The sequence below is a fragment of the Ambystoma mexicanum genome, chromosome 7q, assembly GCF_040938575.1.
Source record: "Ambystoma mexicanum isolate Mex_15411 chromosome 7q, UKY_AmexF1_1, whole genome shotgun sequence".
Classification (NCBI taxonomy): domain Eukaryota; kingdom Metazoa; phylum Chordata; class Amphibia; order Caudata; family Ambystomatidae; genus Ambystoma; species Ambystoma mexicanum.
The window spans coordinates 1,103,176,554-1,103,191,101 of NC_090941.1; the positions used below are offsets into that span (position 1 = coordinate 1,103,176,554).

The following is a 14,548-nucleotide window of genomic DNA, read 5'->3' on the forward strand; positions in this document are numbered from 1 at the left end:
GACTACTGTAACAGTCTTTACATAGGCGCAAACAAATCTATATTCAATAAACTACACGTACTCCAAAATAACGCGCTTCATGCAGCATTAAATATCCCCAGGCGCGAGCACATCTCAACCATCAGAAAATCATGTAAAGGGCTCTCTATTCATCAATAAATTGAATTAAAAACCATCTGTCTCACTTACAAAGCCTTAACCGTCTAGCCCCACCCTATCCCACTAACAAATTTACATTGAAACCTATCACCAGAATGACTAGATCTTCCACTACCCTATGTTTTACAGTGCCCAGATTCACCCTAAAAAGAGCTGGTGGATCTATCTTTACAGTCCTTGCCTCCCAACTCGAACACCTTGCCATTAAACATCAAAAGCATCAAGTCATTTGAGCCCTTTAGGAAACGGGTCATTAGCTAGTTACTGGAAAAAAACTAACAATTACGGTCTCCTCTTTGCTAGGTCTGCTGAATTTGCCTATACTTCATTGTGCTACTGTACCAAGTAAACTGTATAATTGTAAACTGTATATAATGTAGTATGTAACCATTTCCTTTATGCGCCCTTTTACCTCCGGGTCTGGAGTGCTATATAAATAAAATAAACAAACCAACTCTTTCTTAAAACTGTTTGTGTCAGTTCCTCCAATTACTTTAATTGTGCTTTCTTGCACTGTTAATGATATGCAACATTCGCTCTCAACCGCTCTGGTAAACCCACTTGAAGTCTCAGGGCTTACTGGGCAGCTCTGATGTTCCTTGTGCCCTTCTGGCATGTTCCCCTTCGGTGCGCTGACTGGTGGTGCGTCCCATTAGCTGTTGTTTTCTCCCACTTTATCTTCCTTTGCTTCTGGCGGCTCCAGCTGTCTATAGCAATAAAGCAGTGAGCTTTTCTTGGCCTGGTCTCTCTGCGCACTGTTCTCATCAGCCTCTGTGAGCTCATAGTGTGCTCGGTTCTGGCGTTCCATTCGGCATCCGCACAATCTGCGTTCCGCTGCAGTATCTGACTCTTCCTCATGTTCTGTTCAGCTTTGTATGTGTTAAACTTCCTGGCATTGGTTAACACTTTCAAAGGCTAGAATGTGTTTCCTTTCCACTTTTGATAATCCTCATTGTTCCATCCCTCTTCTTCATCTCAGTACTTAGGGGGCGGTGGGAGGTAAATAAGGTTGTTGGTGGAAAAACATGGGAATTCTTTATCTAGGTCACAGTAAGCCATACGGGCATGTTGCAAAGGTACATGGGTGTCATTAAGAATAACATCTGAAGATTTATTTTAATTCAGTGTTTTCCTTCCTCTCTGGAGTTTTCCTCCCGCAGATAGCCACCTCCAGGGTCAGTCGGGTAGCTTCTGCCTTTCCCAGGCCACCTAAGAGCAGCTTCTCTCCAGAGACTCGGTGACAATTCATCACAGGTGCTAATATATAATGTAATCATAGAGGAAAGCGAGCTCTCTGTTAACTACAGTGTATGGCATTGCAGTAGACCTCTAGATGTGCATACGTCATGCAACAATTGATCACTATTTTGCGTAAGTGTCTAGTTTGCTTTGTGTATTCGTTATTTAAGAGGAAAGAAAGTAAGAGACTAAGCAGAGTGGATGGGGTAACAGGGAGGGGACAGTGCAAATTAGGTGCAATACTGTAGTTTTGCGGCCAGCTCACGTTCAGGGTAGCTGCTATAAAGCCACTGGTTTGATAAGATAGAATGTCAAGGAGTATGGGTTCAGCTTGTTGGTTGAGCACCAGTTGAACAGATGTATGCAACTAGCAGGCCACAGAACTAGGTTTGCCATCAAAAGCATTTGGCAGAGCGATCATGTACATTTTCAAAAGTGATCACTCGTCAATATGATGCATTTTCCCCAACGAAATGAAATATAGTTTACACTGTGAGATTAATGATACTCACCTAAACGTTATGGTAAAGTATGTTGACCATGCTGTGTATTGCAGGAGCAATACTGTAATTATGCATTATGTAACAACTTACATTTTTAGAAATGGAATTGCATGACTCTTTAGAAATAAATTACAATAAAGTTAACACATACTGATCTTTTCCAGACAGTATATTGTTGGCTTATTTCATTTATCCTGATTACCTCCGGTTTGCAATTATTTGAAAAAGAAATAATCTTGCCTAGCACTCCCACACAGACCTTTTGGCACTTAAGTGGAGAAGATGATTACGGCTGCACCCTTTCTCCATTAGTCCCTTTCAACTTGCAGAGAAAAGAGGGTGAAGGAAGGAGCCCGGGGGGCAAGCGAGGAATGCAGGATGAGCTGTGCGTTCATTGACCAAGGCAACTTAAATAGCTAGTTTGCTACACAAGTGTCCATTTAATTAGTAAACCTACAGAATTGCATAGCAAATTGCTATGCGACACTGCTTTATTAAGTGCTCAGTTGAGGATGATAGGGTGAGGTATAAGTGCCGTAGGGTTGTCGTAGGGGTAGAGGAGAACAGGGAGGTGTATGCTATGAAAGTTGTTCTTTAGAAAGGAGGAGAGCTATGAGGTTGGATTTAAATAGTGATAGTCGGTGAAGTGTGGAGAGGGAGAGGAAGATCATTCCATAAGGGAGCAAGCAGAGGGAGAGGGCAGAAATGAGACTGAGTGCAAGGGGCAGGGGAGGTGAGCCAAGTATGATCATAGGGAGGGGAATAGGGAGTGAGATGGGCGATGGGTAGTGTGGGACAAGTCTATGTATAGTTTTGAAGATTACTTTATACTTTGCCCTCTGCTAATAGGTAAACAGCGCTAGATGACGGGCTGGGGGATGTGCAGGTAAAGGAGGGACGGTTAAAGAGTATACAGACAACAACATTGATATTTTGTCAAGAGGTGAAAAAGCATTGTTAGGAGTTCATAGATGAGATTGGCACAGTAGTTGCCGGGTAGAGAGTACTAAAGAGGAGATTGGGGGGGCTTAGCAATGCTGAAGGGGAGATGTCTCATTTTTCTGATGTTGAAGAGATTAAGTCTGGATGCAGTGGCAGATCTGAAGATGAAGAGCAAGAAGTTGTGACATGAGTCGAAGACGCCAAGGTTGCAAGCAGAAACAGAGTTGGGGAGGTGGTCAGGAGAGAAGAATAGAAGAGGAGGATAGGAAGAGAAAACCTGTTGGGATGTGATGTACAGCCCGCCAGTCTTAGTGGAGTTCAGCGATTAAGAATGCCATCCAGGGTTCGAAATGGAGGGGAGCTATTTAGCTCCTGCTTGTATCCTAGAAGTGTCTAGTTAGCTTGACACCAGCAGGTACCAAGAGCTGTGTTTTGTTCCCAAAGCCAAACTGATGCTGAACAAACATGCCTATGTGGCATTAACTTTGTGCATTTGGGGAAATCTAAAAAACAAGCAATAGGACGCATCTATATGCTATTTAGAGCGTCCATAGTAAAGTTTGCATCTTATGTGGATGTTAGATTTGCTGAACAATTTGTATTGGTTCCCCGGTGATGGCTCCTGCTCATTGGTTAATGCTGAATACCCAGGAACTGCTTTTACCTCCTGCTTATCGAAACTTTATTTCGAACCCTGGCTATCCAGTATTTTATGGCTGAACGATGGTAATATTTGACCATAGATTGTCCGATCAGAGTGCCATCCGTGAAGTGTTGATGGGCGGTGGGGAAAGCCGTAGGAGGAGAAGCAGTAGGAGAAGACCAATGTGCCAAGAGGAGGGGTATAGAGTCAAGCGAAGTGGGCCCAGGACTGGCCCATGAGGAACACCAACAGCAGCGGGTGGGGGTTAGTAGGCAGGTAAGGCTGTTGTAGGACACCTGGAAGTGTCTGGGGGCGAGATATGAAGCACACCAAGTGTGTGCCTTGTCCCTGCTACCTAGGAGAGATGGTGTTGAGGGAAGGTCAGAATGATTGACAGTATCGAAGGCAGCAGATAGATTGAGAAGAATAAGAATTGATGAACGGTAAGCATGACGAGTGGAAGGGATGTAGTTGCTGACATTGAGGAGAGCTGAGTCGCTAGAGTGCAGAGGTCAGAAGCCAGATTGACGTGGATCCCAGAGGTTGTGTGTATGAAGGAACTTGGAGTCCGTTGACAACCACACACGGTAGAATTGTACAATAGTGAGGCAGAAGAGAGACAGGATGAAAGTTGGCAGGGCAGTTAGGATCTAGGCCAGGTTCTTAAGGATAGGGATGATGGTAGCCAAGTTGCAGAATGATGACAAAGTGGCAGGAGAGGAGTGAAGAGGCAAGTAAGATATGGAGCAACACTAGTAGCTATGAGTTTCACTATGCAGGCATTGAGGGTCGATGCAGGCACATGAAGGGTTGGCTCTGAGGAGAAGGGCAAGAATCTAATCCGCGTTAGTGGGAGAAAAGGAAGACCTCATCACAGGAGAGGGTCGGGTGGTGGAGAAAAGTGAGCATGTGGGGGATAGAAGAGGATATGCAAGGGTTATTTGAATGTTGGACATTTTAGCAATGTAGACGGCAAGATAATTCCCAGAAAGAGTAGAGGTGATAAATGCAGATTTAGGAGGGGATAGAACCGTGACTGTTTCGGAGGTGCCCAGTTAGTGACCAAATGAGTGAGAGCGAAAGAAACAGTCACGTTTTGGCAGATTAAGAGGAGAGGAGTAGTTGTGAAGAGCAGTCTGGTAGAGTTGGACATCCGTGGAGTATCTAGATCTTTGCCAAGTGCAAAGGTTTTCCTCATTGTTGTTTTAAGAATGTGAATGGAAGGTGTAATCCAAGGATGTGGAGGGGAGGGTTTAGGATTAAATGTAGTAAGAGGGAAGAGCATTGTTAAAGTTAGGGAAGGCTTCATCAGTGGATGGAAAAGTTTTGTATTGGAGGAGAGAGAGTGGTGTAGGTCGGAGAAGCAGATGGGGGAATTTGCAGGAATGAAACACGTGCTTGGTAATGAAAGTGGTAGATGTTGAGAGAGAGGTGGAAGTAGGAGTGGAGATTGAGGCAAAGACGATGGAATGATCAGAGGGAGAAGGAGAACTCGCGGTATTAGAGGCAGAGAGTTGGGATGAGATGAGTATAAGGTCATGGGAGTTACCATTTGAATGGGTGGGCAGAAGAGAGCGAGTGGTCAAGGAGAAGATGGCTAAAGTCAGTGGAGAGAGGGGGGAGGTTAAAGTCACCAGTGATGACGAGGTGATGATGGGGAGGAAGCAAGTCAATTAGTTGGGCAAGATGGTCAGTAAATTGACCAGAAGGACCATGTGGCCGATAAAGATAATATGAATGCAATAGAGGCAGTGATTATTGAGATGGTGTATTCAAAATAGGGAGGATTGCAAGAGATGGGGAAGTAGGAGATAGGAAGTTTGGAAGGACAGTCCTACACCACCCCTGCCGGTGGGGAGGGGAGAGTGAGTAAAGGTGTAGGCAGGGTCATTTCGGGCAGCAAGGGTTGCAGAGTGAGACAGAGCAATCCAGATTTCAGGAAGGGTAATGAGGTCAAGAGATGGAAAATGAGAAAGGAAGAAGTCTTGATGAAAAGTTAGTCTTGGTACAGACTGAATGTGCATTCTAAAGAGCACTATAAGAAGTGAGATATAGAAGCATAATGGTGTGGAGTCTGAAGTAGAGAGGGGCTGGGGGTAGATGCCAGGAAGAGTGATGAAAGTTGGGATTGTAGTTTTTGTGAAAAGAGAGTTGTTGAGCGCGAAGAGGAGAGAGGTGGAGGAAGAAAAGTGGGGATGGGAAGAGAGTTGAAATGGTTTTGAGCAGAGAAGAATGAAGAAGTGGTGGAAAGGAAGAGTAGTGCATGGTGAGAGGGGCTCCGAAATTATGTAGCTGGTACTTGGAAACAAGTAGCGGGACACAACAACGAAGTAGCTCATAGGTGAAGGAGCAAGGAGGCTGGAGGAAAGGTTGGAAGTTGGCTCTTGGCCCTTTGCTGGGTCGCCTCAAAGTAGGGAGTCAAGTGGTGGTTTTGTGGTTAGAGATCACCTGAGCAACCCGTACATCGACCCTGGATGCTTCTTTTAGGTCCCCTGAGTTCTGCAGGCTGATTGAATCGGTGCCTCTGGTGGCGGTGTGATGAGCTCTGTTTCTCGCAGCCCAGTTGAAGGGATGGAAAGACTTCTCAAACATGACGGTTTTTGCGAGTCTGAATTGAAAGTGTCTTTGTCTCTCAGAAGGCTGGAAACTACCCTGACCATGATAACATTTTGGATGATCTTTTATTAAATGAATCTCATACTTGGATTCCATTTTATCGTTTCCATATCAAGTTTTTATTCCTTTTTTATTAAACATCAATTACAAAGCTCACTTTGCAAGGGTTGTACCAAAGCACTACCAACAAGATTAATCCTGCCCTGTTTATCAATTAACCTCCTGTATAACAAAGATAACCATGAACAAAGGGCACTCACAACCCCCAAAAAGCACCCCAACTTTCTGTAATCCTCTCCCCACTCCCTTCCCACCACCCCACTTTGTGTCCCCAAAAACAAACAGAACTGCCCCTGCCTCTCCATACTTAATCTTAGATTTCAGTACCAGGATTCTCAGCCCTCTTTGGTATCCCATCATGCCTCTTTCTCACTGGTCCCATCGATTTTACCGCCACGCCCCCGTGCCTTATCACCTTCATCACTAATCTACTTGGTCACAAAAATGGAAACCATTCCAATTCAGTATTACACCCTGATTCTCTAAGAAGGTGAGTCATCTTTACCATAAAGAATAGCTCTCGAGCTGCCCTCAGCCAGTCATCCTTTGTGGGCACCCCCTCTCCCTTCCATTTATATATCACTGCCACTCTTGCCGCCAGCAAAAGATTATGCATCATATGACCCACCGACTCCAGTTTACCCTCCATCTCCTCCAGGCCAAACAAAACAAGCCATGGGTTTAGATCTTTTTCTACACGTTCCTGGTCTCGTATCCACCATAGGACCTCCTTCCGATAGGTCTGCACTTTCCGCATGCCCACCACACATGCCTTTACGTTCCCTCGTCTTATATCCCCACCAGCAAAATGGACTAGTGACCCGGTACATACGACACAACTGGACTGGGGTATGATGGCACCTATGTAGCAATTTAAACGCATGCACTTGGCACTTTGAAGACACTGATGCGTTGGCCAGCCCCTAGCACATAGCTTTCCAAAGCTTGTCCTTAATACTTTGTTATAGATCCACTACCTAGTGTTTGTGCACCCTAGGGGTTCACGAGGGACTGCCGACGTCCATATAGAATACAATCCCAAAATTCTCCCCCTCTCCTCATGCCCCGTCAACACCTCTTTTTTGAAGGGTATAGGCTCTTTTCGTCGATTGTCGCCCCACTAACTCTCCATTAAAACTTGCGTAAGGTGTAAATACTGTAAGACCGGCAAGGGACCTATATTCTGTAGCTTCCCCAGGCGAAAACTCGAGAGAAAACCCCACTCTGCCCAAATCTGTCCCTCTTTCTCCAGGCCGCCTTCATACCAGCTCTGCAATCTGACCGGGACAATGATATCGTCTTTTAATGGTGGTGCCCACATACAACTAAATGGGGATTGACAGATGGACAGCCACCTTGTTTCTGCCCTCTCCCTCCACAGGTCCCACAGCACTGCCAGCACTGCATGGGTTTGTATCCTTCTCGAGAGCCTACTCATAGGGACCCGCAGTCAATCCGCAACAGTAACCGGGTGTAGGACCATGTTCTCTAAATCCATCCGTTGATTCTCAGTAGTCTGTTTGTGGTGGTCTACTAGTACTCGTAGCTGCGCTGCTCCATAGTATGACTCAAAATCTGGAATGTTTTACCCCTTCTCCCCCTTGCTTGGGCCTGAGCAAGGCTGCATATCTAACCCTCTGCTTTGTATTCCCTAGAGGAAGCTCAGTACCTCCCTTTTGATATCCCCCAAGAAGGCCCTCGGCACTGCAACCGGCAGCATCTGAAATAGATGGAGGAACCTGGAGGAATCTCTGGTGGATATTGATCTTGATTGTGTTGAGGAAGGCCTGCCACAATAATGTTTCTGCCCCATCTTTCCATGTCCAATTGAATGCTCTCCCATAACTCCTCATAATTTAAGGCAAAAAGTTCCCCCAGGTTGCTAAATACTGTTATTCCAACGGACAGTCCCGCCTGCTTCCACCAAAGCAGTGGTGCCCAGGTAATCGTCCATGCCCTGTGGCATATATACCGACTTCTGCTTGTTCACCTTCAATCCTGAGTATTTCCCATACTACCTTATTACTTTAAAAGGCATGCAGCAATTAATGTACTGGCTTTCTCAAATATACCAGTACGTCGCCCGCAAAGAGCCAGCTTACACTCGCATCCATGCGCCCAGGAACCCTGAACCCCAATGTGCCGACTGCGCCTGATCGCCAATAGCTCCATAACCAGCCCATGTAGCGGGGGCAAGAGGGGGTAGCTCTACGGAGTGCCTCTCTCAAGAGATTTATCTGTAGAGCAGACCTTGTTCACCGCCACCTTTGATGTGGGAGCAGAATAGAGCTTGAATATCCATGTACTCCAGCTCTGCCAACCTCAAACCCCTGTAGCGTACCACTCAAACGCCCGGCTAACCCTGTCAAATGATTTTTTCAATGTCCAAGGCCACCATAATCAAATCCACCTGTTCACCTTACGGGAGTGCTAGGAGGTCGAGGGTCTTAAGTAAATTGTCAGCTCTCTGTCACCCGTGAACAAATGCCTGCTGATCTCCATGGAAAGGATCTGGGAGGAATTCCTCTGGCCTTGTGGCCAGATTCCTTGTAAGGATCTTGGCGTCAACATTCAGAAGGGAGATCGTTCTATAGGAGGAGCATAGTGTGTCATACTTTCCGTCCTTGGGTATCGCCGATATAGTTGCCTTTTAAGAATGAGAGTGGCAGGGTGTCCCCCCCCCTCTTACAATACTATTGTATATTTTAAGCAGTGCGAGAGCTAAGGTTTCACAGCATATTCTATAGAAACGTGCGGTGAACCCATCCTCTCTGGGTGCTTTTCCTGCTTTGAGACCTCTAATCTCCCCTCTGATCTCAACTGTAATGTCACACTCTTAACTCATTCATCTAGCCTTCCTTTTAGTTTGGGTAGGTCAATATTTCTCAGATATTCCCCCAGCTCCACGGAGTTAGGCCCCGAGTCCACACTATATGTTTGTTTATTTATTTTATTTATATAGCGCACAAAACCCTGAGGTATCTAGGCGATTATATTTAAGAGATTGGTTACAGTGCTTCGGGTTACAGAAAGGAAGCACAAGAGGTGATTACATCATAGAGGAACATACAGTAATACATTGCACACAAAGTGCAGAAGAGAGTTCAGCGTGCGCAGATACATGATGCCTAACCCCCTGTTGCAGGGCGGCAGCAGCATACAAATGCAGAAGTCGCTTAGGCAGCAGATACATGGTGCCTAACACCACGTTACAGGGCGGCAGCAGCGTGCAAATGCAAAAGGGGGCATACAACATCATCACAGGGTCCAGGGGGGTGGGGGGACACAACAGTGTCAAGGGGGACCAAGTGGGGGTGAGGGGGACACAACAGCATCACGGGGGGGGGACCCAGGGGCAGGGGGGTCACAACAGCATCGCGTTGGGCCGAAAGGGGGGGGTGCGTCCTTGCGTCCCTGTAGCAGACCGGGAGCAGACAGGGCCTTAGTTGTGGGCCTTTGTAATTCCGGCCGGCTCCCGCATCCCGGTTGCTCTCATTGGCCTATCAAGTCCAAGGCAACCAATGAGAGGGGGAGTCGGCCAGGCAGGAAAGAAGAACATCAGGTGCAATATGGAGAAGCCATCTTGGAATGGCAGATCAGTCAATGAGGCAGGGTAATCACTTGTGCCTATCCCCCTGCATTGGTAAATTGTGGCAATATTGTAATGAAAAGTAAGAAGTTTGCGCAACGAGTGCTGTGCGCACAACCAAATGAAGGGCCTTATTCTTTCACAGTACGCGCTCTCCGTGAAGTAGAATTCAGGCAGGGATGGTCACCTGCAGCACTCCCGGCGATGCTTCTTCCATGGAGATGTTGAAAAGCAGGAAAAAATGAGATATAGCACCCTATAGTATCTAGCAAGACATGCAGCCTCTTCTGGTCTGGGTGCTTACATTTATTGCAGAACAAAGAGGTGATGGCTGGAAGGTTTAGAATTAATCTTAAGCCTCTGGGAAATCTACAGACCATTGTTCTTCACCTGCCAAGTGTTAGGCAGAAACCTGTGCAGTTCCCTCTGGGACCACTGCAAAAGATTTAAGACTACAGGTGTTTGGCAGTAAACCCACTTGGTAGCAGTCTGTACCATACAGATTCACTTGGTAGCTGTGGCTGAGCAGTCAGACTTCCCTCAAGAAGAGTTAGGCAGTATACAGACTATTCACAATAGGTCAAAAGAACACAGTAGAACAAGCAAACACTGACCAGAACTTGGTGTAAAAAAGATATAATTATTTATTTATTTAAAACCACATCTAATAAAACACACTGGCACTAATATCAAGCAGATCAAAAACACGGTCACTAAGATATACACTCCCTTCAACGATTAGTTAGACAAGTCTTAAGTAAAGCAACACTTATTTTCAGACAGCGGTGAGCGCTCAACAAAGATGGCACTCTAATCAATCCGTTTAAAAGGGAGAGAAAGGCAGAGCAAAGATAGAAACAGATCCCAACACTTTTGGAAGAACGCAGGTTAAAACCGTAAAGTCACAGTTAACAAGGCCGGACCCACTTTAAGAGGCTCCGGTCGAAATGTGTCCAAGGTCACGCGGTTCAAAGTGCCCAAAAGTCTCGCAATCAGTTCTGAAAGAGTTGGACCAAAAGAAAGGGACCAGATAGATGGTCAAGGCGGCCAGCCCAGTCCAGAAGGTTAAGGGATTATTATTACCTTGTAGCAATCTTTAGAAAGGGAGGCCTGGCAGACACGGTACCTTAAAGTGGTGAGAATACTCCAGCGGGGGCAGTTGTTCCTGGCAGCAGATGCAAGTCGGTGCTTCGTCTGGGGGAAGAGAGAATCTCGTCGGGGAGGAAGACAGGAGTCCGTTGCACTGCCAGGGAAGAAACTAGCCGCAGAGTTCTCAGTTAAAAGGAATGGTCCTTTTATTCGCGGTCCAGTGGTAAGTGGCTATCCGGTTGCCGGGGTGCTTGGCACGGGCAATTCGACCACAAGACGTCCTGGGATGCGAGAAAAAGAGGGTAAACTGCTTGTGCCCACCAGTCAGGGGAAGAAGACTCTCCAGCCGGGAGATCTTCTCTGTCGTTGGGACGTGGTGAGTCGGTTCCGCAGGGCTCCACCGGTGGTGTCGTTGTAGCAGGTCGGCTCAGCTTCTCCCTCGTCGGATTTTCAGGTCCTGTGGCGACTTCTGAAGTTCCAGTCCCAAAAGCCCTGCTTTTATGCAGAACAACCCCATTCACTCAGCCTAGCTGTCAATCAAACATGCTAACACCACTTGGGCCAATCACACAAGAGTGCGACTTGAGTTACCAAGGTAACTCAGTCCAGTGTGCCTAAACCCCCTCCCACACCCCCTGTGGTACCCAGACAGAGTGGCACAACTTTTGGAGGCTTCTGTGGAGAAGCCCGCCAAAAAGTGGAACAAAGGGCTCGACTTGGGTTGGAGTCACAGGAGAGAACACAAACGCCATTTTAGAATCAAGTTCTGGCAAAAAATATACCAACCGGCGAATTAATATTAAATAAATAAACCGGCGGTATGTTAGAGGCTATGAGAATTAAATAATTAAGTTGGTAGCCTCGAACAGTGGGAAAATCCCATAGAGATATATTCGCGGTCGAATATAAAAAGTAGTATCCACTGCCACCAGCCAAAACTCGATCAGGGGGGACGGAGACGTGCCCCCTCGACTAACAGACCCCGGGGCAATCGAATTGCCCCGACCAGTACGTCCACAATATGATGGTTTGTACTGGTTTCTGTTCATAATTTGGGACTAGCAAAGCCAATGCCCTGGCAGACAGTCGGTCCCAGGGTATGGAGTCTATGGTGGGGTGTCACTATGACACCCCTGTGTCACTGCACACATGAGACCCTATGGAGTAAAATACCCCATAGCCCATAAAACACATTAACAGTCAAAGGAACCCCTCAAATCATGTCCAAGAGTGTGAGGAAAAGAGACTCACTCTTGGCAGGAGAAAAAAAAACAAACTCCAGTGTAAAGAACTCTCTGGTGGGGGGTGATCTGTACTTCCACTCTCTATATGGTAGAGGGGAGGCACAGAGGACCCCAGCCTAGATTCTCTATTCGGTAGCTATGGTCGAGCAATCAAGGCCTAGCTTCTCAGGAGGTGATGCAGGCTGGTTCTTAAGTACAGTGTAGTCCCCAAGCCCCCACAAAGGAATGTCCACACACTGTATTGGTTAGAACACAGTCTTTATATAATCAATATTCAAGGTTATGTACACTTATCATAATAACTCACTTTGTACTTAGGAAAATCAACAATGGCAAATATATACAATTCTTTTCTTTTTTTTTTTAAACTCTTTATTTCTCATTTTCAACAATATTCAACAAGCAGTATCATCATCATAAGTCATTGAACTGCAAAATATACAATAGCAGGAAGCAATACAGCAGAATTTCATACCATGACCCCATATCCCACCATATCAAAATGTAAAATTAACTTAAAACCAAACCAGATATATCAAACAAATATATACAATTCTAAAGTGGTACCACCCTTTGTATTAGATCTCATTAAAGTGCATCAACACTACTGTAACAACGTCACACAGATCAATAGAGTGAAACCAGCAATAGAGAGAGGAGAGAAAATAAGATGGTTGAGCAATAGGCAGAATCCTGGCCCCTATCACTAGGCACAGTTCTGTGTGGAGATCCCCCCCACCTGGGCAACCTGTAAAATAAAGATATAGCACAAGCCCAGTCCATATATTGTTCTGCAAGTCTTATTCCCTCCTATAATGTTTTTACCCCCCCATTGAACCTGGTGGAGTCGAGTTCTTCGAAGAGGCGTCGACGGATCCTTCTTTAGTGACCCCCCTTTCAAGCGGGAGTCACGGATCGTCGAGAGGCGTTGAGGAACTCTGCGTTCGGCGTCGTGGAATCGACGGCCCTTCTTGAATGCCTTCCCTTTCAAGCGGGAGACACGGGGCGTCGAACGTCCGTCGAGGAACTCGGCGTTCCGCGTCGGGGAATCGACGGCCCTTCTTGAATGTCTTCCCTTTCAAGCGGGAGACACGGGGCGTCGAACGTCCGACAACAAACAGGGTAGAACGGCGTCGATGAGGCGGCAGCTTCGATCCAAGCAGTGCTCGACGACGGAGCGTTGGCGTCCTGCAAGGCAGAGGCATGCGGGGCACCTCGATGACAATTGTTCTGGACCGCAAAGATTGTGAAGACGGGGGCCCAGCAAGGGCGTCGAGTCGTTCGAGTCTTTGTGGTCTTCGGGTGGCGGGGAAACCCACCGGCAGGTTTCTCCTCGGCGCGTTGGTCGTCCTCGACTTTCTCCGGCAGGATAAAGCGGTCGACGGTGCGGACGAGGGTGTCCTTCGATTCAAATGTTCTTAGGCAAGGAGCGGACAGCTCCGGTCGTCGGCGGCACGGCGTCCAGTGGTTCCCACGGCTGGGCAACACAACTTCGACGGGCCTCCAGCGGTTACACAGACCTGCGAACCCTGGTCGACGGCAATGGACTTCGACGGCGGCGATGTCCGGTGCTTCACTTCAATCTCCTCGGCGGTCCTGTCTCGGGTCGGCAGCCTTTCGAGGGTCTGACTTCCAGGGCGCTTCGGCGAAGATGTAGCGGTGCTCAATGGTCCCTCGGAGCACGGGAAGAGGGCGCCTTACCAGGTCCTCTCTCGGGTCAGTCCTCGACGAATTCCACAGCTTTCAGATCGGTCGAAGCAAGTGCAACAGCAAGTCTTCTTATTCCAGCTGGGCGTCGAGGGTCAGCAGTTCCAGTTACTCTTGAGTGGAGACTCAGCTTCTGAACGCTTCTGAACAATTACCAGTGGTGAGAGGTCCCCAGATATACTATTCTGCCTCTCATCCACACTGCTGGCACACACTCAGCAGCCAATCATGCAGAAGGGCATTCATGCAGTCAGTCAGCCAATCGGGCACACAGTGCATTCAGGCCACACTCCTCCCTTTCAGACACTCACAACAAGGAATGTGGATTGGGACAAGTACCCAGCCATTCAACACTACACACTGCATTCAGGCCAGTTTCGGGCAGGGCTGTCTCAGTCTTTGTCTCTCATGCCAGAAACCAGACAACCACAACAAGGAGTGTATATTGGTCACACACTCCATTCACCCAGGTCCCACCCACAGGAGGTACCCACAACATACAGTCATTGGGAAGGCTCCAGCCAGTCTAGCTGGGCCTTCACAACAACACCATATATGGAACTTCCACCCAACAGCCAGTCGGGGGGAAGGGACAGAGTCAGGGCTTCCCAGGACTTTGGGAAAACAAGGTAACAGGCAATAGAAAGCAAGAGGCCACAGGGGCCATCTTGTTTCCTATCAGGAATCAACTGATCCCAATGGCAGGGCCTGGGTATCCCAAAATGGAGGACACCCAGAGCACCTGTCAAATTCAGCA

The 14,548-nt window shown here is 47.3% G+C and overlaps 1 protein-coding gene across 2 annotated transcripts in view; it reads left to right on the plus strand.

Moving 5' to 3' along the window:
* RRP8 (ribosomal RNA processing 8) overlaps positions 1-14,548 on the plus strand; it is a 290,217-nt gene that overhangs the window by 13,096 nt on the left and 262,573 nt on the right. The gene's annotated exons all lie outside the window — the stretch shown is intronic.